At 30.0% G+C, this 26,316-nt stretch overlaps 1 protein-coding gene across 6 annotated transcripts in view; it reads left to right on the forward strand.

Moving 5' to 3' along the window:
* Positions 1-26,316, forward strand: part of LOC107454023 (class A basic helix-loop-helix protein 15) — a 219,912-nt gene that overhangs the window by 49,108 nt on the left and 144,488 nt on the right. Inside the window, exon 1 of one of the 6 annotated variants that reach the window (XM_071178161.1) lies at positions 6,715-6,951. The exons of 3 other annotated variants lie outside the window; for them this stretch is intronic. The gene's annotated coding sequence lies outside the window, so the exon portion shown is untranslated. Of the gene's footprint in view, positions 1-6,714; positions 6,952-22,760; positions 23,450-26,316 lie in introns of those variants that run through there. 2 more of the 6 variants (XR_011636301.1, XM_043050703.2) reach the window with 2 other exon arrangements.

Below are 26,316 nucleotides of genomic sequence, written 5' to 3' on the forward strand. Positions count from 1 at the left end.
GACGAAGAGTAATAAAAAATAACAAATTTTTCGCTACTACATAATATTTTTCAGTCATTTATTTGAATAACGTGTAATAAAAGGGAAGAATTTGGGAACCATTAGTTAAATTGTCCGCATAACGGATATAGTGAACTCCCGGTTATAGTGAACCAAAATTTAGGTCCCTTGAAGGTTCGCTATAGCGGGGTTTGACTGTATATATATATATATATATAATGAAAAATGAAAATTGTTTATGTCTACATCTTACTTATCGAATAGAATAACTCATTAATCTAGTAATGAATTATAATTTCGGAGGGGATTTTGTCTCCCAAAACCGATTTTTTATAAACCATGATAAATGAAAAGCAACCACTGAATAATGATTGAAGGTAGATATGTCCTCAAAGTGTTAATTTCTACGCCCATACGGCTTTTAATTGGATTGTCTCGCCAAACTCAACATCTTTATTGGTTAATCAAAACCTTTATTACCGTCTTTGAAACTAACTCTTGGAAACTGACGTCATCTGTTATTGGCATTTCTCAGTGACTAGAATATTTGGCGATCTGAGAACTGATTCGTGTGAATTCTCAAGTACGCATTTATGTTAAATGTAATGAGTTCTCTTTGTTACATTATTTTTGTTCATTTTGTAACATTTTTGTTTTGTTTCACTTCCTACCATTTGTTTACACTCTACACCTATATATATCTTTTTGCTTATATCGTTCGTAAAATATTTCATCCACTCAAGTTCAAATATATTTTTGTTAATCTTCCAGACACTTGCATGATAATACAGTTTGTTTCAACTATTAATTCATACATTAAAATTAATGATTTCATTTTAGTTTTAGATAGGAGAAGGTTTTTTTTTAACTATTTAATAGAAAGTAACTGAAATAAAGATTTTCTTTGCTGAAGGAATAGACTTTTTTATATGACTTGTTTCTGTTTTGTTTACTTATTGTTCAAACCTGCATCTTGCTACATTATTCCGAAACATTGTTTACATATCAGAAATCGTAGCAAATGATTAAAAAGAAAGTGAAGGTTTCAAATTTGATGTTAACTTCTGCAATAAATGTTTTAATTAATCAAATTAAATATTAAAAAAAAAACGTATTTTCTACGATTTCTCACGAAAAAGTAAGAAGCAAAATATTGAAAGTAACCTATAAAAATCGAGAATTGATACAGTCTCAATTCATTTTCCACTTATTATATTCATTTTATATATAAGTTTATTTTTAAAGTGTGTTGATAGAATTTCGCATAATGTATTTTAAAGAAAGCAGATGTGAAGTCTGTGATTTAAATTGACTACCAAGAACAGAATTCAATCTTTTCTTTAATATCGCAAAGCAATTGCAGAAAAATTATTTTTTCACTGTTTGTTAACCGCTTAGCTGATCATCCCGAGTTAACTCGTGTGTAGTAGAATTCGTCCATACGTTTTAATTTCAACACGTTTTTATTCGGCCGGAAGAAAAACAAAAAATAATCCTGCTGAGATGGGAAGTTTAACCCTATTTGTTTTTGAGTTTTACAATTTTTAGGACTTGTTTTGTACAATTGTATAGACGATGGGTGGATGAATTGACAAAAAGAGTAAAAATAATGGCGCTCATGAGCGTAATTAACAAAAAATTTTTTTCAGATGATGAAGATGTGAACCTATGCGAAGACTCATATTTACCTTTTTTTATTCGATCATTTGGTATAGTAAACTGATCTTAAATTTAATATTTTTTACGCATAAAAAAATTAAAATGTCAACTTATAACTCGTGTATTATGTTTTGTTTTAGTTCCTTGTATTGATGAATGAAATTAAAAAAGAAAAAAAATGGTTGATTTTTTGCACTTTTTTTCAAAAAAAAAATTAGTAAGGCCATGCGACTAAGTAAGCAGTTTTGCTTGCAAAATTCTTTTTTAGAATAGATTCGATTCATTTTTACATATTTGGTACATATCGTAATTTTTACATATCGTAATTGCTACCACGGGATATTTCTACTTTCAAATGATCTGAATATAAAATTCTGCTTAGAATAATACTACTATCGTCTGTGAGTAAATTGATGTAGAAGTAGAAAACGTTCCATTTTGTTGTCAAAGTGAACATCTGGGTCTCTCTTCAAAGATCTGACAAAAATTCTTACGCTTTTTCAAAATATTTCATCCCTTTATAGGAAGAAGTGCTGGTCTCCTCACAAATCTTTAGAAATTATAAATCTTTGTTGTTCAATACCCCCGCATTAAATTCAAAAGTATTACTATTTGAATATTATTACTATGCATTCTTTATTTTTGGTCTACAATTTTAGTACAATTACAATATATATACATATATATATATATATATATAATGAAAAATGAAAATTGTTTATGTCTACAATGAAGAATGAAGAGTGCGAGAAAGTCCAAAATGAAGAATAAAACAAAGAAAAATTATAGACATATGAAAAAAAAATGGGGGGGGGGAATTAATAAGTAAAAAAAACAATAAAAAGGAAAAAAAAGGTGAAATTTTATTTAAACAACCGGAAAAAAAGATATAATCTTTTCATCAGCCCACACGATTATATCCTCTTATTGTTTTTCTTAACCTTCTTCGTGTTTTCTTGTATTTATTATATATATATATATATNATATATATATATATATATACTTTTCGAGAGGCAGAACGGTTAACATAGTTGTTTTTAATTGTGCAAATATAATAAATGAGGCAAAGGAAGAAGAAAACTCGTTTATGGTGTTGGGATGTATAATGCAGTAAAGAAAGAAGGGGGATTTACATTGATTTATGATGTTCATTCTACCCGGGTTGTTATCTTTGCTCCCCCCCCCCCTTAACTCGGATGCAGGAGGAGGAGGAGAAGAAGATAAAAGAGCGGTTGTTATTTTCTGCTTTTAATTAGATTGTAAATGTTTTGAGGTTCTCTCTGCTGTTAGTTTGCGTTTTCAAAGTGAAGATGCATTATTTTATTTATTACAAATTGTGAGAAGGCAATTAATGTATTGCATTTAGAGATGGGTGTACAGTTCAATTGTTTGCTTTATAGATTTGCTCTTGAAAAAAAAGTATAATAAGCGATGCAGTCCAAATTAATAAGCGCACCCTAAGATCTTAATGATCAGGTGATACTCTATACAGCTTTAGTGTTCTTAAGCGTCATTACGCGGTTTGCACTTGTTTACGTTTAGTCTATCAATGGGTTAAATGAGACGATATATATAATATAAATTCGACGATACTATAAATGAGGCGATATATTATATAAATATAGATTATTTATTGTATCAGGTATTTTATAAGTATATTATAATAATTATATATTTTTAATTAGAAAATAGGAAACTTTTCAAAACAATTTCTTACACCATGTTACTCTTATAAATATCAAGTATTAAAGTTTTTTTTTTATTCGTATATTTCTTACAAATTAAAAATCATGAAATAGTTATATTTAATTTTTTTATAGGATTTCAAAATTTTATGTATCGAATATCCCATGTATCTCATTCAATTAGATTAATTATCAGAATGAATTACAATTTCTTACGTGAGTCTCATTCTAAACTGATTGTTTAAAAACAATGTACGATTTTGAAAGTGATGTATGTAGTATGAATGAAAATAAACTCTTTCCACTACAGCCTGCTAAGCTCCCACAACTTTGTGATCAACCACATGACTGTATCAGCCGCCTTTATTCCGTAGACTATAACTGATATGTATCGATCCAAAGCTGGGTCTGAAGATCGTGCCAAAATTCCTCAAAATGACACTTCATTGCCTTCACCACATCCTGACTGTTGCACAAGAACAAGAATGTTACAAACTCCGTTTAATTTCACAAACTTCCATACTAACAACGCTTTTAAAAGTGCAAAATAAATAAATAAAATGAACAGAAAAAATGCCGTAAAACATAATTGCAGAATTTAAAAAAAAAAAAAACTATGGATGTACATTCTGATACAACAAATTACTTTCAAAATTATTAAATGTAGTGACCCAAGTGTTCGAATCCTAACAGCGACAGGTGAATTCGAATTCTACTCTGCAAATGTTAAATATCCTTACTTAAGTTTACGTAAAATATTCTTAGTGGTAGATGTAATATGGATTAGAGTTCCTTTGCTGTCGGGCTAACCGTTGGAGGTTTTCCAGTCCCCCCCCCTTACGATACTCAAATGTAGGTTAGTCAAAAAGTCCTCCATCAAAAAGTCCTCCACGAAGGCCAGCGTGTCTTACTGCTTGGTCCAGAAGTTTTATTGTCTTCTGGGTTAGGTTCAAAACTGCATGGCAATTAATTTCAGTACTGCTAGTCGCAAGCCCAAAAATAGGTTCGCTACTTAATGACGATTGCAAAATAAAATTATTTTAAGCAAATAAATATCCATTTTATTATTTTTTTGTAATTTTACCTTATGATCACTGAAGAACAACTGTTTTTTAATAAGTATTCGAATTTTTAATTGTTCAATTTTTCAATCTCATTTAATTCAAAAATCTAAAAAGACTCAAACTCTTGGATAATCATTTATTTATGAATAATATTAAAACCATTGTATATTTATATATATACATACCCGTTCTGGCATTATATATATATATATATTTGTATGAAGAAGAAAAAGAAAGAATCAAAATAGAGAAAATTAAGAATTAATAAGCTGCACATAAAGTGCAAGTGCATAGAATCCGTAAAATAAGATAATACGAATGAAACAAGGAAATAAATAAAGAGGGAAAATATTTTTACGAGAAAAGATGAAAATTATTAAACATATCTAATTTCTTTAAAAAAAAAATTACAAAATTAAAAAAACTTGAAGCAAATTATCGAAGCGATATAATCACGATTATATCCACAAATTAAAGTGCTTTCTAGCATTGTATTAATAAAGCCAAAACAAAATATATCAGTACAATAGTGTGAGTGCTAATAATTTTTCTTCCTTTCTTTTAATAAATATTTTTCCTTTCTATTCTGTTCCTTGTTTAATCTTTATTTTCATTTTATATATGAATGTTTTACGGATTTTAATATGGTTTTTAAAAGTTCAATTTCTCAAACCTACATTCTTTTAATATGAAGCCAATATATTTTCTCAAGTTCACATAAACATCCATTAATGTATAGTTTGTCTAAGCTAAGAATTCCTCCCGCCACAAAGTCTGAGGCCGTCTGTTCACCCCTTTTTGAAATAGTCGTTACTATAGTCTCCGCCACAGGTCTAGACGCATGTCTGGGGGAGTTCTTATTGTAGACAAACTATACCCCATTTTGAATGAAACTAAACTACATATACGTTGTTTTACAGCTTCCCCATGAGGAACTCTTATCGTTGGAAATGCATATTTTACCGTGAGTGACCGAGAGAATATCAACAATCACTTTAGTGAATGTCCAAAATATTTGTTAAATCCGATTGGATTTATTCGTTGGTATTATTAATATTTTAATATCTGCTGTGGATAGATTGGGAAAAACATCAGAGTACAGGTTGGGACATAGAATCGAGTTAACATGTCTTATTATATACAAGGGAATTGTATTTTTGTAGTGGTACAGTACTCCGTCACTAGAATTTCATCTGTGATAGAATTCGATGAGTAGGTTACCACTAGTTGATTCATTGCTGTTTTGTGAGTGGCCGGGAGAGCTGTATTAAGATCACCATGATTTTTTTGAGTGCTGATCGTGAAAAGTGTATTAAGTTCACTGTCGTGGTCGCTCCCGTGTAGCCTGTAGCAGTCGAGTGCATACGTTGCACGTGAACGAGACTGAGAAGCAAGAGCATGAGGAGGAGGATAATGTCGCAGTCACAAGTAGCAAGTCAACTGTTCAATGTAGACCCTCCAAAGTAGGACTGTTCAAATCAAAGCGGGCGTTACTGTTAAGATAGGCGTGTTCATTTCGAAGTGGAGGCTTCTGTCGAGGTAGACGTGTTCACATCATGTCCGGGTCACCTATGTAGGGCGAGGGGTAACTGATCATAGACGAAGGTTGACACTGTCAGTTACTTCTCGCCCCACAAGGTTAAATGGAGCAGTGGCACTTGGCCTTAAGAAACATTTATGTAGGGCATACCGGGCAAATGTATACCGGATAGTAATGACCTAGTTCAGGACATTTAGTGAAGCGAGTATGTGATTGTCAACATTCACCGTTGGAAGTCAACAACCCCCCATTTCGGTGAACACAATATACAGTTGATCGAGAGTTGAAGAAAATCAACGAGCGTCGGGTATTGTAGTTATGAGTACGGAAATTATTTAAAAGTGATATCCAGAAGTGATTGGAGAAAAATTATTCGACATCAAATTTATAGGTCATGTCATTTCAAAAAGGTAAAATTTATTGTACTAGAAAGACATTCTTTTTTTATTATTTTCAAAATTAACATTTTTCTATTCGAATAGAAATCCCTCTCCTCAAGTATTTGTTTTCACCGGAATATATATTTTTAAAACATAACAGTGGGGGGGGGGAGAGAGAAATAATAATTGTCCAATTACGCATTCTAATAAATGTATTGCGTGGAAATTTGTCTTAAAATGTGCGTCCATCAAAATGAAAGATAGATCCGCCTCCTTTTCTGTGTGAAGCACTGCAACAAGTGAACAGCACACTCTCTCCATTTCTCACTATCCGTGCCACAGGTGATGACGTCACATTAGTATAATGCCTTTCCATTGGTCGATAGGAGGATGTTGAGGGGAGCTGTAAAAGCGACGGAAATGTTTCTGTTGCATGTAGAATATTACAGCAGAGTGAACGCATCTGGAGGGGCGAGCTTCTTCTCTCTCCTTTCTCTCCATCTTCCCTCTCTCTCTCTCTCTTTACCGATGGAGAACATCATTTTTTTTCCTTCTTCTTCTTATTATTATTTTCGGCTTCACATTTTAAGTGAAAAGTGAAATAAAAAAAGATTCCTACTGGGTAAGTTTTATTTCCATTCCATTGATTTAAAAGGGAAATTATTACTTTTACCAAATTGCATCAGCTATTATGTCCAGGAATGTTATTTCCAGTCAAAAATGTATCAAATTGTAGAAATATCTGGAGGAAATTTTTATTATTAAATTCTCCGTATCTAGTGAACACACCTGTGGCAGAATTTTTTCGAGCTTTCTGCGACACACTTCCCTAGGATTAATATTTCGCTTTAAGATTCTGTTAATTATAACAGTCACTCATTTAAAGTCGCAGAAACGGTGTGTTGACAGAAGAAAGTATAGAATAAAAACGTATAAAGAATTTTAATTGCAAAAGTATTATTTTTTTTATTCTAATAGTACGCACTCATTATTCCCCCTTTCTAATTTTGTAAATCATTACAAAAATTCATACATAAATGAAACGATAATAAATTGAAATGTGTACATAAATTAAAAATCGCAAAATCCATGTAGTCCTTCCAAAATGAGCATCGACGCCAAAATCACGCGGACTCTTTTAAAAAGAGATACTCCACTAATTGACATAAAGAAGTACTCAAATAAAGACATCTTTAAAAAAAAATTCTGCAGAAAAAACTTTCGCGATTTCTGAATGTCTCATTTTATTGTGTTAATTCCAGCTGAAGCCAGTCATGACGGATTTTTTTTAAAATCTCAAATAAAATAAAGAAAATCACGATTATTTTTTTCCTCTCTGATGTGCAAGAAAGATATCTTCGAAAAAAAAATTCTGTAGAGGAAAGAAAAAACATTTTTCGAAAAATTATGCAGAAAGGACAACAAAATGTTTCCCTTCCCAAACCAAAAATCTTTCTGCAAAATCTCTGTAACGTTCTGCAACAATGTCGCCGTGTCGCCGCAATTCCGCCACGGGGTTTAAAGCATTTGTCTTTTAAATTCTTTTTAGATTTTAAACAATTTAATTCTTTATTCATATCTCACATTTATTTTTATTTAAACTGCATTCAAGAGTCTCTATTATTACATATTTAAAGTGTTTAATGAGGGTAAAAAATATTAAGCAGTGGTCCCCACTTCATTGCCTATCGGATAATCGAATCTTTTAGGAATAAAATTGAATGGAACCATTTTATATGAAACTAACGTTCCTCGTTTAAACGAATATTTGTTACTTCATTGCGTGAAGAAGAAGTACTGAAATGAAAAATATCTGTTTATATTTAGGAAATGTTTCACTAGCTTGTATGAAGGTTTTCTGTTAAGAAGATACATTTCAATAGGGGAGTTTATTTGTTGTTCTGAACAGGCTTTAGTTTAAGAATATTGCTTGCATTGGAGTGAATGAGAAGGGGGTTTTACCCACTTACTTCACTCACACATTATTTAGAATGTAAAAAAGGTACAGATTTGTTTCACAGTGAAGACTTATGGTCCCTTTAGGTTGTGCGTAGTGTTTTTAAAAAGTGCCTAAAGTGGCTTATTTTCGATTTTCGTTATCAACGGTGCTTTTTCATGGGGTGTATTATGCGTGCTTTCCGTATTATTTTATTCAACGTTTTCACAATTCATTCAACAATCTATTTCAGAGTACCGTCGGTCCACAGCGTATGAAAGCGCCAATCATTTTATATGTTTGATGAAATACTTGCGAGTCCGCAGTCTACTGAGGTAAGATAATTGCACTCTAGTGTGCAACTCTGCTGCATTTTGCAAGATGTATACTCCATTTCAGGCTTCGTTTTGCACCCTCTGATATCGATTTGAAAAATCTCTCGATCCTTTTATAATGACTAATATAATCAAGAAAAGAGTTTTTATTTAGAAACTAGTTATTTTAGCATGATCAGGGGTCTGTCCAATCATTTTGTGAAAGATCCGGTTTTTGTGAAATTGTGAAAAAATTACTCACATTCTTTCAAGCAGGATCCTGTTTTTATGAATTTGTGCAAATAGGGCCCGGTTATTGCAAAAAACTTTTTCAATGAGTTTTTAAATTTTAAATAGATACAATATTATGCTCAGCACTGTAAAATTATAATAAAAAAATTAAATTTTCAAAAATAAAGAGCAATTGCTGCTTCTAAATTAGAGATGCAACATACAAATATTTGGTATTTAGCCTATACTGCTGAACGCAGAATATTCATTTCGGACGGATAATGGAAGAATCGTCTTCCGAAGACAAAACTTAATTCGTTTACATCCATCTTTCCTGTTTTCTGCCTTGGGAAGGGTTCATTCAATTAACAAAACAATAAGGAACATAAACAAGTTTGTGAAGGGCTCGATTAAAAATGAATCATTTTGTGAAGGGTCCGATTTTATGAAAAGATATTTTGTGAAGGTTCCGTTTTTATGAAAAGATATTTTGTGAAGGGTCAGTTAACGGACCCAAATTTCTTCTAAACAGACCCCTGATGATCATGTAAATTCTTTGAAAATTATTCTGCATTTTATTAATGCATATAGTGCTTTAAAATATTTTTTTGAGTGTTTAAAAAGTACTTAAAAGGTGCTTACTTTTTGATGAAAGATTTGGCTACGCACCCTGTATTAGTTTTAATAAGAAAAGGCATCAAAAGTCTAACACACTTGCCTTTTTCTAAAGTAGATTAATCATTGCTTACCGCAGTGAAGACAAGATGAGTGTGAAAAGGAATAATTTGAAATAATCCAAAAAGAAAAAAAAAATAGAAATTTTGGAAGACACATAAATTACGAAAAGCCCAAATTGAAATAGCAAATTAATTTGGAAAAATTAGAAAAACGAAATTGATAATGCACTTCTTTTTTAATCGAATACCCCGCTTAATTAAATAGTATTGGCTGGAACCAATGGTATTTTTCAGCGGGGTTGACCATAAGACATTTATGAATTTATAAACAAACTATAGAAGAAGGTTTGATCTGACCAAAAATATTTTTAACTGGCAACCCTTTCTCTTAAGCTACACAGTTTATGTGCTGCTGATTAAAACATATTATGAAAATATTTCTTAACTTAAGTATGAACTTAATTCTCTGACGTCATTCTTTCATCAAAAATGCACACTAACTGCATTTCGTTAATGAATATGTTATTATTACGAATAATTAATAATTTCCTGAAAATTACTTTATTTACCCTTACTGAAAATTTCATTATTTGCTATAATATTTACTTTATATGAATATACGCTTGTTTCATAAAAGCTATTTAGTACGTTTTACCCTATTTTCAAGAATGCTTCAACTTTTATAAAAGCGGCCACATGTTTTATATGTCATATCAATATAATTATAATCCAGATTACTTTATATATCATATATTGATATATGTCATATTACTTAGATATGACATATATCAATATAATTATATTGATATATGTCATATCAATATAATTATATCATCACGTCAATATAATTATAATCCAGATTACAAAATTGTTATTAAGAGCATTCCAGTAAAAGAACAATGAAAGTAGAATTTCAAACAATGAGATGTGTCTATATATGTTAGTGTTTTGATTGGAAATTACAAACAGTTGTGAAATATTTATTCTGGAATAGTACTAAGTTATATTTTATATAAAAGTGTCACAATTGGGAAAAGTGCTACTTACTGTCAAATTGCCCTTTATATGAAAACAAGAGGGGAATTGTTTAGTTTAAATTAAGGTAGAAAAGAAAACATTTTCCGAGATTGAATTTTTGGAAATATTTTTTTTCTACCTTTGATCACAATTGAAAATATGTGTATGATGACAAAATAATATTTGTTTATCTAAAAAAAATAAACTTCTGTAGAGAAAACAATCTACCAAAGACTTGATATAACTGTAGAATTCTAGATAATCTTCACCTTTTTCTGATTTAAAATCAGTATTAAGTTTATTGTGCTGTGGATCAAACAAATGTTAAAAGCGTCAGGCTATGTTTAATTGTTTTTGAAAATTTTTCGCTACTAATTCTCTTTAAAACGAATACTATTAAATACTATAACTCGTTTTAATTGTGTTAAAAATGCTCATCCATCGTTTGGCTTTACAAATACTTAATAAAAGCTGCTTCAACAATGAACTCTTTAATGAACTATTCCTTTTCATCAAAGATTTCATTTAATTTTTTATCTATATTTAACCCTAAACACTTTAGGATTAAATAACTCTACTCAAAGCAAAACAATAAAAAAACGTCTGTTTTTCTAGACTTACCCTATCAATAATTAGTTAAGAATTAGGTTAAATTCTAATGAACTTCCTGTTGTTCATTATCGGATTTGAGAATGATTTTTTAAATTGTATCGGCGTGTTTATACAGTCTTAAACCAAAACCGTATTTTATTTTTATTAGAAAAATAGTAATTTAAAACAAATTATTAAAAATTATTATGTGAAATTAATTATCAAAACTTATTATTAGAAATTAATAATTCAAAATTAAATAAAATTTTAGGATGTTTTTTTGGGTTTAAAACACAGGTTGAATAAACATTACTGGTGATTAAATGCATTATAATAGCATTATTTCGAAATGTTAATTCTGAAATGTTAAGTTATTGTAAATTCGAACCCCATCAAAGTTAATTTTAATCAAACTAGCTGTATTTTTCTCTCAGAGAAAGAATTGTGTTGTTTTCTTTACAGTTTAACCTTCATAGTGGTCCATGAAACCCCCGTATCGTTTTGTATTTTTTACATTCTAGACAAATCTAATTATTTTATCTTTAAGATTGTGTTTTGCAATTGTGAATGTGCTCCGTGCTTTACTTCAAAAGAGACTGAAATTCAGACCATCATGAGTTCGGTTAATCGGGAATAAATCGGTTCTTTACAGGCAGGAACTCATTGGATGTTACGTGAGTAAGTTATCTGGATTACGTTACAACGAATTTCACGCCTAATGATATTATTATTATTATTAAGGCAATATAAATTCAAAATAAATGTGTCAAAATGACTCCATCAGGATTGGTATTGATACTATTCAGCTCCCTGGCCATTTTCTTAGGCACACATTCTATGTAAAATTCTAATTATCAGGTGATATTATACTGCTGTGTTGTTTTTACTCGAATCGTTGTTTTTATGACATGTATGTTTAACTATAAAAGTATTGCCTATTCAACTCGTGCAAATCATGTCATTATCAAAAAACTGCATTGGGTCTAATTATCAAGGGCGCCGGCAGAATATTTTAAAAGGAGGTGTAATCCTCTAACAAAAAAACAAACAAAAAAAGATATTCTGTTATTACATTTTGTTTTGTTATTACCTATACTTTCATGGCTTAATTTTTTTGAAGATACATTTCATCATTGCTAACAAGATATTTTAAAAAAAAGTACGAATTTTTTGTATTTACCACGAGAAACTGTATTGATGGCCCTGGCATAGCTACTGACTTTGAAACACAAAGTCACTGTTTTGTTTATATCTTTCGAACAAAGTGTCTTACCTTTCCAAAAATTTGGAATTGATATCATTATTGATTATACTTTACACTGTTGAAATATAAAAAAAATCAAAGAAGTCCAAATTGCAAAAAAATATTGTTTTTTTCAAAAAATGAATTTTTTTTTGTTAAAAACAAAAAATTTCACATTTTAATGTTGATTTTCTTAAAATTTGAGAAAAATTACTTCAAGAAAGTATATTTAAATATTTTTGTTGTTGGATGGCAATACGTTAAAAAATTACTTGCAAAGTCGTGCGCGCAAAAAAGCGAAATTTTCAAAAATTCGTATAGTCAAAAATATGCAATTTATACAAAAACGCAAAAATAAATGTGTCTATTTATTTTCAATAAAGAACAATAAAAAAAAATTATATCATTTTTGTATCATGGGTGTAAATTTTTAATGGTTTGCCCCTTAATTATTTGTTTTAGAATAAAAATATTTTTGGTAAAAAAATTTTATAGCAATTTTTTTTCTGTATCTCTTTAGTTGTTTAAAAAATATCTAGGGGGGTGCAAGTGCACCTCCTTGCACCCCCCTGCCGGCGCCCTTGTTAATTATTATAATATACTAATATAATGGTTGATATAATAAATATTCTATATCGTCTCATGTATTCAATCGTCTCCAATTTATAGTAGGATATATTGTCTCATTTAATCCATTGATACACGAATAAGCGCAATTGCTAAAACAGTTTCTGAATTATACGTCACTTTTTTAAATATACAATTTAATACGTGAGAATCTTATAAATGGATCAAAAGTTATTCAGGGTGTTTTTCATTTTACCCACACTATACATTTGAAAGCGGGCCAACATTCAAAATGCAATTTTTGGCAATCAATGCTACCGCATCTGTAATAGGCCTATTCAAAAATAGAATGAAGCATTTTTTTTAAAAAAAAAGGAAAACTTATCTTATACAAAAGTATCCCGGAGATGATATTCTCTGGTTGATTTAATCAACATTATGATGGTACTAACGAGACATGTGGGTGCAGTACAACCAACATTTGAGAGAATTTATGACGTATCTTTCAGTACTTTGTTTGTTTTTAAACCCTTATATAATAAACAAGTCATTTGAAAAGATTTTTTTTAAAGTCAATTCCTATTTAGATCAACGAAGAACATTTTTATTTTAGTTACTTTTTGTGAAACAATTTTCTCTCTCCTATAAAACTAAAATGTGTTCATTAAATTCAGTGAATGAATGAATAGTCGAAAAAACAGTGTTAACTTCAAGAATCAGATTTAAAAAAATGTATTTAAACTTGAGATGGATGAAGTATTTTATGAACGATTCAAAATTTGATGGCGGAAATCCGACTTTACTCTAAAAATAATTCAAGAAGTTACGATTATAAAATAGACCTTTTTAGATCCATCCACTGCCGCGTGAATATGAATTAATGGACGCAATCCATTTTATGAAGGAAATAAATAAATAGCTTGAAAAAAATTTAAAGCGTGATTATAATTATTTGAAACTACATCACTGTTCCAGAAGAATTATAATAAATGGTTTCTCGAAGTGATTCTTTTAAAGGAAGGTCTGATAATTTCATGTTGGGTTATGCCATTGGATTGAGTGTGTTTATCGAAACCCAGAAAGCATTGCAACCTCACGGCAAGCTCGTGTTTTTTTTATTATCACAAAAACGTTTGCAATAAAAGCCTTTTTTTTTTAATAAAACAAAAATGTTTCAAACCTTTCATCCTAAAAATATCATTTTTCAAAGCTTTTCTTAAAAAGTAGTGTAATTTAGAATAAAATAGTCCCCATCATGACGTTGAAGCTGAGGTCACACTAGCGATAGAGGATCTAATTGCTTTTCACGACAAGGTGCATTTCAGCTGAGCATCACACAAGACTTTACGAAAACTTATAATGACCTCTGACTAGATTTCACCTTCAGACTAGCTTTATTCAAGGATTTGTTCACGCTAGAAAAACCCTAAGGCAATATCAATTGAAGGTTTTTATAGAGAAGGTTGTTTTCTTCAAGGTTTTGGATTGGGTTAATGTTTGTAGAAAGATCACATTTGCCCCAGATTTCGTTTAAGGGGTAGAAGGTTTACACGTAAACCGCATAATGAACCTTTTTAGGTTTACATTAAAAGGTTTTTGCTGAGTGAAAATAAACCTTATTTTGCTATCTGGAAAATGATCTTCTGTAGAACTATCTCAGGAATACGAAAGACAGAATAAATAACTTAAGATTACTGTGTAACAATTTTCTCAGCTATTTATGTTAAACAACTTAAAAATGCCATAAAATACTATATTCTTCTTTAAGCGTATCATAAACTCTTTCAAATATCGATAGGATGTTATCTCAAAAATATAACATTTCAGCAAAATTCAAAAATAGTTATGGAAAATTTTATTTGAAATATATCAGTTTATATTCATGTGTTTCATTCGATTTTCAATATGCATTATTATCTTAATTTAATTATGTTAAATATTCCAATTTAGTTACAATATGTTTACTTTTTCATCCCAATTAAGTTTCGGATGTTTATTTAGTAGTTAAGTTTTGTTCTATAGGTTTATTTAATTTTTTTATATACTTATCGAAATTTAGTGTTTATTAATTATTTCAATTTCATTTCTCGTTAATGCTGCTCAATATTTAATTTTTTATTTCAATCTACTTTTCATATGTTTACATGATTTTTTAAGAGTTTACTTATACAGAGCACCAGAAAAAAAATGGACTACCCTGAATAACTTTTGATCTAATGATCGGATCATCACGTTCTAGGACTCAAATTTAATAGTTCGCGGGGGGGGGGGTACCAAAAATATGCTAAATTATTAGTGTAAGTTACGAAATTAGACTCAAAATAAAATTTACTCTGAATAAACATACATTTTAGACGGGACCCGATATCTGAATACCATAATATAGGGGGTGAGCCGCGAAATAAGGTCCTGATAGTTTGGCAAAGAGTGCAATACAAAGTTTAGGTAATGGTAATTTTATTTTTAGCATATTTCGTCATATTTTTGACAACTCTTATAAGAGAATTGAAATGTTTTTGCATACAATTATGAAATTCTATTATCCAAAGATAATTGCGTGCAAAAAAGTATATTACAGTTAATATTTCTTTTTGCTTTTTTAATTAATTGTCGAAAAAAGCTTGAATTGCATGGTATAGATTTTTTTTTTACATCATTCTAAAGTAAGTAATTTTACACGGCTAACTTTGAGCGTAATCAGCTGAATAGTTCCTGAGAAATCGAAACATACGACTATTCTAAAATTTGATTTCTCGGGAACTATTCAACCGATTACGCTCAAATTTCTTAAATTCCTGTGTAAAATTACGTACTTTAAAATGATGTAAAAATTTTATACCTTACAATTCAAAAAGTTTTCGACTATTATTAAATAAAATGATAAAAATTAATATATAATAACTAGGATTCCTTTTTTCCATGTAATTATCTTTGGATAAACAAATTTTATAAGTGTATGCAAAAATATTTCAATTTTTCAAGACTTCCAGAGAAATGACAAAATACGCAAAGAATAAAATCAACATTATCAAATCCAAACTTTGGATCGCTCTTCTGACCAAACCATGGGGACCTAATTTCGCAGATTATGGCTCACCCCCCCCCCTCATATTTTGGGATTCAGATATGGGGTCCCGTTAAATAAAAAGTATGTTTTTTCAGAGTAAATGTCATTTTGTGTTTGATTTAGTAGCGTAAAATATCGTCTGAACAAAAATTACCATATTTGTGGTCACCCCCTCAAATCAATAAGATTAATTCCTAGAAAGTAAAGATCCGATCATTAGATCAAAAGTTATTCTGAAAGGTCCTTTCTTTTTCTTTAGGCGCACTATGCGTCACCTGAAATAAATTGAAAATTATTCTCAATATTTAGAAGATTTCTCAACTTTGTAGCGTCTCTAATTTGTGTTCCTCAACTTTACAAAGGCTTGAAAACCTTAATAATCTCATATATATGTGTTACTCATAAGTTACACACTGGTACACATATGTATGTGTAACAATAAATACATAAAAATATGTATGAAATATTTGAAATATTTTAACAATTTTTATGAAAAAGTGAGTTATTCTGGAAAGTAACTAAAATCCTTTTTATAAATCGTTTATATAAATCCTTTCTTTTACACTAAACATACCGTTTACGAACTTTTGCATCGAAAATGCGCTTATCATCTTATCGCTTTTACACATTTGACTTCATGACTTTTTCTAACAATTATATACAGTTCATATTCTACTATTATTATTATTATTATTTTGTGTATTTAGTTTGTTTCGAATAGTACGCGTCGTATACCTATTTCTACCACAATCGGTCATTTGACCGGGAGAACAATTTATTGCTTTATAAGGTTATCAGAAATGACGATATCATGCGTATTCAACGTATTATATTCGATGAGTTGCACTTTTCTGCAAAGACTGTTGCGTAGTGAGTTCCATCAGAATAACTGTGAATTGAAATTTCAAGAAAGTACCTACCTAACATTTTAGATTGACATTTTTGTGTCAGAAAAAATGACAAAAACTAAATGTTTTGGTCAGTATTTTATGTGAATGGCTTTACTTCATTTTTAACGAACTGTTAATTTTATACCCAGAAAAAATGTCGAGACAATCAAGACAGCACAAGCTATTAGAAGAAATAATATTAATTATAAGAATTATAACTCTTATAATTATTATAATTCTTATATATTTTCATAATTATAGGAATTACAGAAATAATAATTAGAAGAAATATGTTTGCTGAAAATGTACAAAGGAAACACCCTGTATATGTAAAAAAATGGTTTGAGCAACGAATTAAAAATGCTTATTCTTTGTGTTTTTAAAACATAAAAATTTCCCATATACAATTTTGTTGAATTATAATAATTTTTTTTCAGTTTATTTCCTTCCTAACATCTATATTTCATAGATTCAAAGAAGAAGCATTTGACCGTCTATGGTAGAAATTGGTATATATTAGGTGTTGGTATGTTTTGAGTTGAAATAATTTATTAGTGTTTGTGAAATCCTTTTGTTAATCACCCGTATCCGAAAGTCAATTATTTTTAATAATAAATTTTAATAATTGCTTCTGAAGAAAGATGTCTCTAGGGCCGGGTCTATAGAAATTCTAGTCCCGAAACGTTTTCATTACATAAATACATAGCTGAGTAGAAAATATCTATTTTTAAAAGTAATCTATAGTTTGTATTTGTAGTCCAAACTGAAAGCAAAATAATTGTATGTGTGCATTTTGATCAAAAAGTGTTGATATATTTTTAAAGCAAATATACGTATATATATATAAATATATTTCTAATAATAAATATATAATATATTTCTATTTTTGAAAGAAATATATAAATATCTCTTTTAAACATAGAAATATTATAATTTTGAAATTTTTAAATACTTAATTAAGCAAATATTTTGATCTATTTTAATGTTTTTCATTAAAAATAAACAGATGATTAAAAAATAAAAAGCATTTAAAATTTTAAAAAACAAACTATATTCAAAGAGTATGATGGTTTTTTACCACATAAAACCAAATTGCTTACAATTTTTTTGCAATTAAATATTGAACTCTCAGTAATATAAAGATATTATAGATTGTTCTGAAAGTATAATTTTATAATTATCATTGTTTGTATTAATAGATGAAATATTTTTTTCACTTTTGTTGTACCTACTATTTGTACTTTTTTTATAATTTCCTGTTTGAATGTGAAAGAAGACATTTCGTTTCGGGAAAACTACCTCTATCGTTTGACTGTTAAAAATAACCAATAATTTAAATTTTTTGAGTTGAGATGTCAATGCTAAAATGACAATTTTATACGAACGATCAATAGTTCTAAATCTTACTTACTTTTGAAGAACAAAGTCTCAGTTTAATAACCGTTTAACACTAAAATAACATATAATAGGGTTAAAAAGACGGTCATTATCTGTCACTTGTTGTCGTTGGCCATTGAGGCATAGGGGTGTGATTATTCTTATTTTCCAGTGGTGCCATCTAGAGCCAAGGATTCAACTTCCGTCACACCCCTCTTTAGGGAGGAGCCATTCATATACAGATCATAATTTTGACCTGAACCAGAGAGTGATCCATTTCCAATTCAGTACCCCTAGAGGTATAATTTGTTATGAAGGACTTTGTGATCCGACACAGCATCAGTCATTATTTACTACTATTTAAACTATTCATTTTTTTCACAATGCTCACCCGATATTGACTTTCGTCATTTGAGTATCAGAAGGGCAGATTTGTTTACGGGCACCATTTTAATTGGACCATCGTTGCTCCCACAGTTAGAAGTGCATAGAAGAGAAGGAAAAAACAGCCATGGCTTATCTGGGATTCGAACCCGAGTTCTTTCAGACTAAAAGTGAGTTCCCTGAGCAATTCATTTAGTCATTTTCTGTTCGTATAGTAAATGTCTATTTTGCAAAATTATAGTTCATATAATCACACATATTTTTTTACATAAATATATTTCCAATGGCAAAACTAAACGGCAACAAAAACAAAGAACCCTATAAAGAACAAACATAGAAAGAGAGAGAGAAAAAAAATAAGAGAAATAGCTGTAGTGAAAGTGTCCAGTAATAAAAAATCGTCTCGATATTTCATTCCACACTGATTGCTTTTCATCTTCGTATGCGTTGAAGAAACAATTGATGAACAACTGAAGGTTTTACATTTAAAAAGTATTGTGGCAGAATCGCAGCGACGTTACAGAGTTCTTCCAGAGAGATTTTTTGTTTAAAAAGTTTTTAAAAAAATTCTTTCTTTTTTACAGAAATTTACACGTAATATTTGAATTATACATTTAGATAATCACTTTTTGACTCCCTCAATTCGATTGTATCGTAAATCAATGTAATGTTTCGATTGTAGTTTTTAGCAGTTACTGATATTGATTTTTAAGCATCCCGATATATATCAAACAATTTATTGCTTTTGATTTCTCCATAGTTTTAAAATCCGATATTTTTTATATGATATTATTTATTACAACATCCCAATCTCGCATTTGAGGTGTCCGATTCGCGTGATTTAGTCGTCGATCTTTTTTTTCCGGCAATGACTACTACAGACTATATGATTGCTAATTATTTTTTTCATTGTGATCAATGTTTACAAAATGCGAAGAAGTAAATAATGTATGCGTCCCCCCCTCCTACAAAATATGAAAATATCGCCCATAGTATCAAAATAAAAGAAATGATTACATGTTCAATTAACAAAATATAGACACAGTTTTTTTTTTTGGTCTTGTAAACGCAGCGCTTTTGTTGTTTTACATTCGTAACATATATGTTTGTAATTATTGAAAGTATCACGCAGAAAGATATTAGTGCTGGGGAGTTTAGTCGCAGATAGCTCAAAAAATTCTGCTACAGGGTTAAAAAGCATTGTTCCTTATTAATACAATAGGCAGACTTTCGAAATTATTTCTATTCTCATGATGAGATCTTTAGAAATTTGAAAACAATAAATAAATTACAGCAATAAGAAAATTCATATATTTCATATTAAAAAAAACTATGGTTAATATGTTTTAAACTAACTTTAATTTTTAATCCTTTTTTTATTATTTTTCTTTATTATTATCTTTATTATTAATGTTTTTTTTTAATGAAATGCTCTTTTAAGCTTATTAATCTATAAGAAAATCTTTATATGTTTCATATTTTTCCTTTCATGATTTTAATAACCAATTTTGTCTACGACCGATTCAAGATAGTATACATATATTTTATTTATAATATATTATATCTTAATGACTCTAAAAGTATTTTTAGAGTAAATTGTAAAGTTAGAACAGTTCATTACACTTAAAAAGTATATAAAAACAATGAATATCTGAGAGAAGGATTGGTCTAAAACACCTGTTGAATGAAACCTTGACCCGAACCCGCATCCGCCACAATGACATTCAATATTTTGAGACTTCTCTGAATTAAATAACCCTCATTGACAGAAATTTCCTTTTTAACCGCTTCCTTTACCCATTTTTTTTTTTGAAAAAAATCGACATATTTTTTTTTAAAAATTTCATTAATAAAATACAAGCAGTTTAGAACATAATACGCAAGTTTTGAGATGAAACTTTAATTTTTTTATATGGGTAAAAAACATTTAATTGACCATCTCTTTGGGCAAATGAAAAAAGTTAAATATTAGTCTTTTTGTGGTGGTTTTTAAGATAAAGGACAACACAAAGTAATACTTTAAGTTAAAGGATTTTTTTTAAATTCTTTTTTTTTATTTTATACAAATTCAGCAACAATCGCAGAAAACACGTGTCCAACAACAAAACTTCCAAACGAAACTTTGCAAACCTTCAGAAGATTATTAATATATATATTTTAGCTTCAGGCGGCGTAAAATAGTGATAAAACAAAACGAACTGATTATCTCGGGCTAATAAATATCTGCAATACCCGAGCTAATCAGGTAAGCGGTTAAAAAAAGATTCATAATTACAATGCTTATAAGAATAAGAAAGTAATTATTAAACTGTGTGTCACAGGTAAATTAAAATATGGCGGATGATTCCTTTATATATTGATATAGGATGGTGGGTTGTTATATATTGTTATTTGTATTTGGATATAGTCATGATTAAGAAAAAGGTAATGATTGATTTTTATAAATAAACAAAATAAGGTCGAAAATAGCATAAAAGGTAATGAGGGGGAATCGTAGTACAATGCTATCAACCCAATAGGTGCAAAGGGTCTGTGGGGCTGGTAGTTATCGACCATGTCATCTATGAAAGGGTACCCCAACCGAGTTAACCCTTTTGAAGGCCGTGGTAAGTATACTTACCACCACGTTTTACCACTTTTAATTTAGGTTTCCATTTTTCAATAACTTCAGCTTTCTTGAAGTGAGTTTGAATAAAATTGGTAACCATTTGTCACTTTTAAAAAACGTATAAAAGTTATAAAATACATCATTCCTTTTGAAATTTGTAGCATTTAAGGAATTTATTTTATAAATAAAGAACAATAAAAGTCAGTAAGTTCCTAATAGGTCATGTTAAATATATTTACCACCAAAAAAATGGCATTTTTATAAACTAAATGAGTTATTTTTTTATATATCAGTTACTGTTCTGAAAACAATTTCAATTCCAAAAATACTTTAATTTACCTTAAGTAGAAATAAAGGGCCCATTAAAGGGTTAACACGTCTTATATACGAGTGAATTGGAATTATATTTTTGTAGTGGTGGATGATACACTCCCTCACCAGAATTATAGCTGTGATAGAATTCGATGAATCACTTGTTGTGTCATTGCAGTTTTGTAAGAAACCGGGAGAGCTGTATTAAGATCACCGTGCTTTCGCTGATCACGAGAACTGTATTAAGGTCACGGTTGCTCCTGTGTTGCCATTAGCAGTCGAGTGTATGCAGGATGATGTTGTGTGTTTGAGACGAGACTGAGTAGCAGCAGCGCGAGGAGGTGGATAATGTCGCAGTCGCAAGTCAACTGTTCAATGTAGATCATCCATCAAAGTTCAAATCGAAGTGAAGGAAGGCGTGATCGCATCAGGTCACCCATGTGGGGAAGGTTGTCTAAATCTACTATCCCCACGGGTCACAAAGTGTGAGGTTTGAACAAATTGGTATCAACAAATTTGGAATAAATTAAAGATAAATACGATAATGGCATGATACAAACTTATCATTTAATGAGCTTCCAATATAATAAACGAACCCAAACCAGAAAACTTTACTCACCACATAAAATTGATGAGAACAGCAAATGAATATTTTAACTTCCGTGAGCATTTATTTAAAAAATCAAACTCACAATATATTTAGAGGAAAATATCTTTGATAAAACAATTAACGTTAGGAATGTTATATCCAATTAAATTTAAAGAGGAGGAGAGTTTGAAAAATCAAGGGAAAGAGATTGGTTAAGTTAGCCCCCCTAAAAATAAGAGAAGAAAAAAGAATGGCGGGAAATAGGTCTCTCCCCACAGGAAGGACGATGACCGCGTTGACCATGAGGAAGGTCAAACAGAAAGTTAAAATAAATATAATTGCCATATAAAAAAAGGAATAAAGTTTTAAGAAAATTAAAGGATTAGGTGAAATTAAAGATTAAATTGTCACGTTACGCTAATTGTAAATGCGACACTGTGTGTTAAGAATTTAAAAAAAAAAATAGTTAACTTCATGACATGATGCACTTAGATATTTATTGTTATCAGAATAAAGAAAAAAAAGGTCGCAGAGATTTATATATTTATAACTTATTAATAATACATCCTATCTTTAATAATTTGGCTAGTTTCATTAAAATGTTTAAATAAAATGTCAGAGAAGAATGAAAAACGATTTATATTAAATAAATAATGCATTGAGAGAAAAAATGGTAAATACACCGTACGTGTATGGTTAGGACATATCTGGTAAAAGAAATCATAATTCCAGTCTTTAAATCACTATTTGAACAATTCATTTGATCATTTTGCTCTGTTGTTACAGTTAACCAAAAATTCTTCTTTTCAAAATTTATGTCACTCTATTTAGCAAAAAATACAAATGTCAAAAATAAAAGCAACCCCAATAAATGGTTTTTATGCCATGCTTGAAAGTATCACGATGAAATGTTCTTCCGAAACATTTTACCGTTTATTTCTCAATTTTTTGTGCTCTGTTACAAAATACAGTCCGTGGCTAAGATTCTATATGAAATCAGGTGATACAGCGCTTTATTGTTTTTATGTTTACGTTCGTGTATTCATGGGTTAAGTAAAACGATATATTATATAAATATAGATTATTTATTATATCAGGTATTCTATTATAATAATTAGACCAAATTATGAGACGCTGTTTTAATAATGACATGATTTGCACGAGTTTAGATGCAATACTTCAGGAGATATACTCCCGATTTGTATTTATTTTTAGGTATGGCAGTATAATGTTAACCCATTGATACAGGAGCCGTGAACAAATGCAAACAGGTTACATCTGAGTTAAAACAATACAGCTGTATGGAGTATCACCTGGGTCATTATAATTTTACATCGAATCTTAGAGTGCTTCGAATAATATGGCTAGAGACTGTAAAAACATTAAAAATAATTTTCGAGAAAATGAAAAAAAATATTTGAAGGAAAACGTCACAATCATTCGATTTTTTTAAAAAAAAAATTACTTCATTATTACTTCAATAAATAATAAACAATAAATACCCCCCCCCCAAAAAAAAAAAAAAAAANAGAAAGTTAAAAAAAAAAAAAAACCCCCCCCCCCCAAAAAAAAAAAAAAAAATTACTGCGATGTAATTTTCTGCATAACGAATTTATTTGAATGATTTTATTCGCTTAATCCTGGATTTTTGATGGAATGGAATCATTATTTATGAAAGATGTCGTTACATTTTTTATCCATGAATTAAAATATGGCGGAAATCTAAGCGATGTCATAAAATTTTTATGCCACACATCGATCCTATGGAACAACCAGAAGAGCAGACGAGACAATTTTGTGATTTCAGACACAGGCGTGTGGTTGTAGTCTGGGATTCTATTAGGTATATGGAATATTAACTCGCTTTTCTCAACATTAAAATTGAATGCTTTGAATGACACTCATTCAGAAGAGATCATTTGAGTTTTTGTTCGAATTATGAAAACTCTTAACGCAAAGACATTCGGTTGAAACTTCCATTTATTTAAAGTTTTAATAACGAGCAGCAGAAAATGACAAAAAAAATACTTCAATAATTAGCTGGAATTTTGAATATTTTTGTTTTAATCTAGATATTTCTGGAGATCAGTTATAATTAGAATTCCTGGAATAGTACACTTTTTCTTCTGTTCTTACAAGAAATTTGTAGGAAATTTTTTTCTTTACTTTTCTGTGTTATGTTTAATAATAAAGCTTAGATATTAGAATATTTTGAAATAATAAATCGTGAAATACTGTCTGTAGTTCTTAAAAATGCATTGTGATGCATAATTAGTTCGAAAGATTGAATTGTGAGAATGCAATTAATTAATGGAAGGTTTGAAATGAGTGGCGTCAATCATATTTGGCATGGATTTTTTTTTGAAGATTCCTGCCAGTCTTTTAATCGCCTCCCTCATTATCCCGAGTTAACTCGGGTATGTATAGATTGGAAATATATATTATACCGAGTCAACTCGTGCATAGCATAATTCGTCCAAACGTTTTGTTTCAGCAATTTTTTAATTGGACCTGAAGCAAAACAAGAAATGATAATAGATTGGAAGTTTGCTAATATTTGTTTTGGGAGTTGAGCTATGTGTGGGACGTGTTTTGTACAATTGTATACACGACGGTTGTTGAATTATGCATAGAAAAAAATGGCGTTCATGAGCAAAAGTAATTTTTCAGATGATGAAGAAGTGAACCTATACAAAGACTCATATTCAAATGTGTTCCTTTTCCCCTTGACAATTCGGGACAGTAAACGGATAGCAAATTAAATGTTTTTTATACATAAAAAAATTAAACTTTCATCTCAGAACTTTTATGTTTTGTTTTAGTTCCTTGTATTCATAAATGAAATTAAAAAAAAATAGGTTGATCTTTTGCATTTTTTTTCCCTTCAAAAAACTTGTTAAGTGAAGCGGTTAATCTAGAATATGATTAGAACCATCTTTGTTCTAAACCTCCATTTTTGCAGTATTGTATATCCGATTTTAATTTTGATACCTTTAATTTTAGTGCTTTAAAATGCTGATTTCCAAATCACCTTTACCAAAGTCACTTTCTTTCAAAATCTGTCCCACATTGAACTGATTGTAAGGACACGGTTTCCAGTAGAACACCGAAGTCAAGCACCACTGGCTGCGGTCAGTGTGTGATTTTGTGATCATTTGGATCAGTCTACGAAGGGACCGAGGATGTGTGGTATGGGTCCTTGTTAAATTGTGCAACCGTAAAGTGCTCGACTTCTCGCGCAGGTCATCGAGCCGCCATTCCCTCTGCAGAGGATCAAAATTGTGATGGCATGTTTTCGGATCAGCCTCGGGCATGCTTCCCAGACCGTCACCAATAGCTCATTGTTCAGCTCTAGAGGGACATAAATAAAATCCAACTACAACAACTTTAAAAATCTGATAATTTGTTTCCTCCTTTTTTCAGTTAGAAGCCAGATCCACAGATAACTATGGATGCCCTATTCAGAGTATTATAGAATAGAATTTGAGAAATTGTAACATCTGTTTAAAATTTAAATTTTTGTAGTGAGCGTTCATAGTGTATCGAAGTGTTCATAGAAGTGCTCATCGAAGAGGTCATAGTGTAAACTTAATCCAAAAGTTCCTTGCAATATGTTAAAAACTAGAGAAAGTTTTTCAGAACGATCCGGCCCCAAGATTATGATGCTAGTTTCTGAAAATTAATTTTTCTTCGTCATCGCATCATGTAAATGCTTTAAGTTCGCGCATATTATTTAGATTATCTCAAACAATTCTTAACGCTAAAAAGATAAGTATATCGTTACTGGATTTTCTAAGATTTTTAACTTACCTTTAGATTTTAAGCTTAATCCCATTTTCTCGTTATGCAACGTTTATACTCAAATCAATATAAGTTTTGATAATTACTTCTTCCAGTTTCGTATAAATTTATTACCCAATGGCAAAATTGGATTGGATGGCCTCTCCTCACTTCTAAACTACAATAATGAAGAGTAACCAGTGGCGACCTCTGATGTTTGATCATTTTTTTTGTCACATTTAATTTTATTATGCACTTGCCGCCAAAGGCGGCCAGCTGTCCGCCACGCTAAAGGTTTTCACAAGTAAAGTTTTTTAAAACAGAGCAGGAAATCTGAAGATTAGTGGACAATTAAGGTGTTTCTGTCCTGCAATTTTGTCTTCATATCCAGTTCTGCTGCAGAT

The sequence above is a fragment of the Parasteatoda tepidariorum genome, chromosome 3 (genome assembly GCF_043381705.1).
Source record: "Parasteatoda tepidariorum isolate YZ-2023 chromosome 3, CAS_Ptep_4.0, whole genome shotgun sequence".
In the NCBI taxonomy this organism is placed as follows: domain Eukaryota; kingdom Metazoa; phylum Arthropoda; class Arachnida; order Araneae; family Theridiidae; genus Parasteatoda; species Parasteatoda tepidariorum.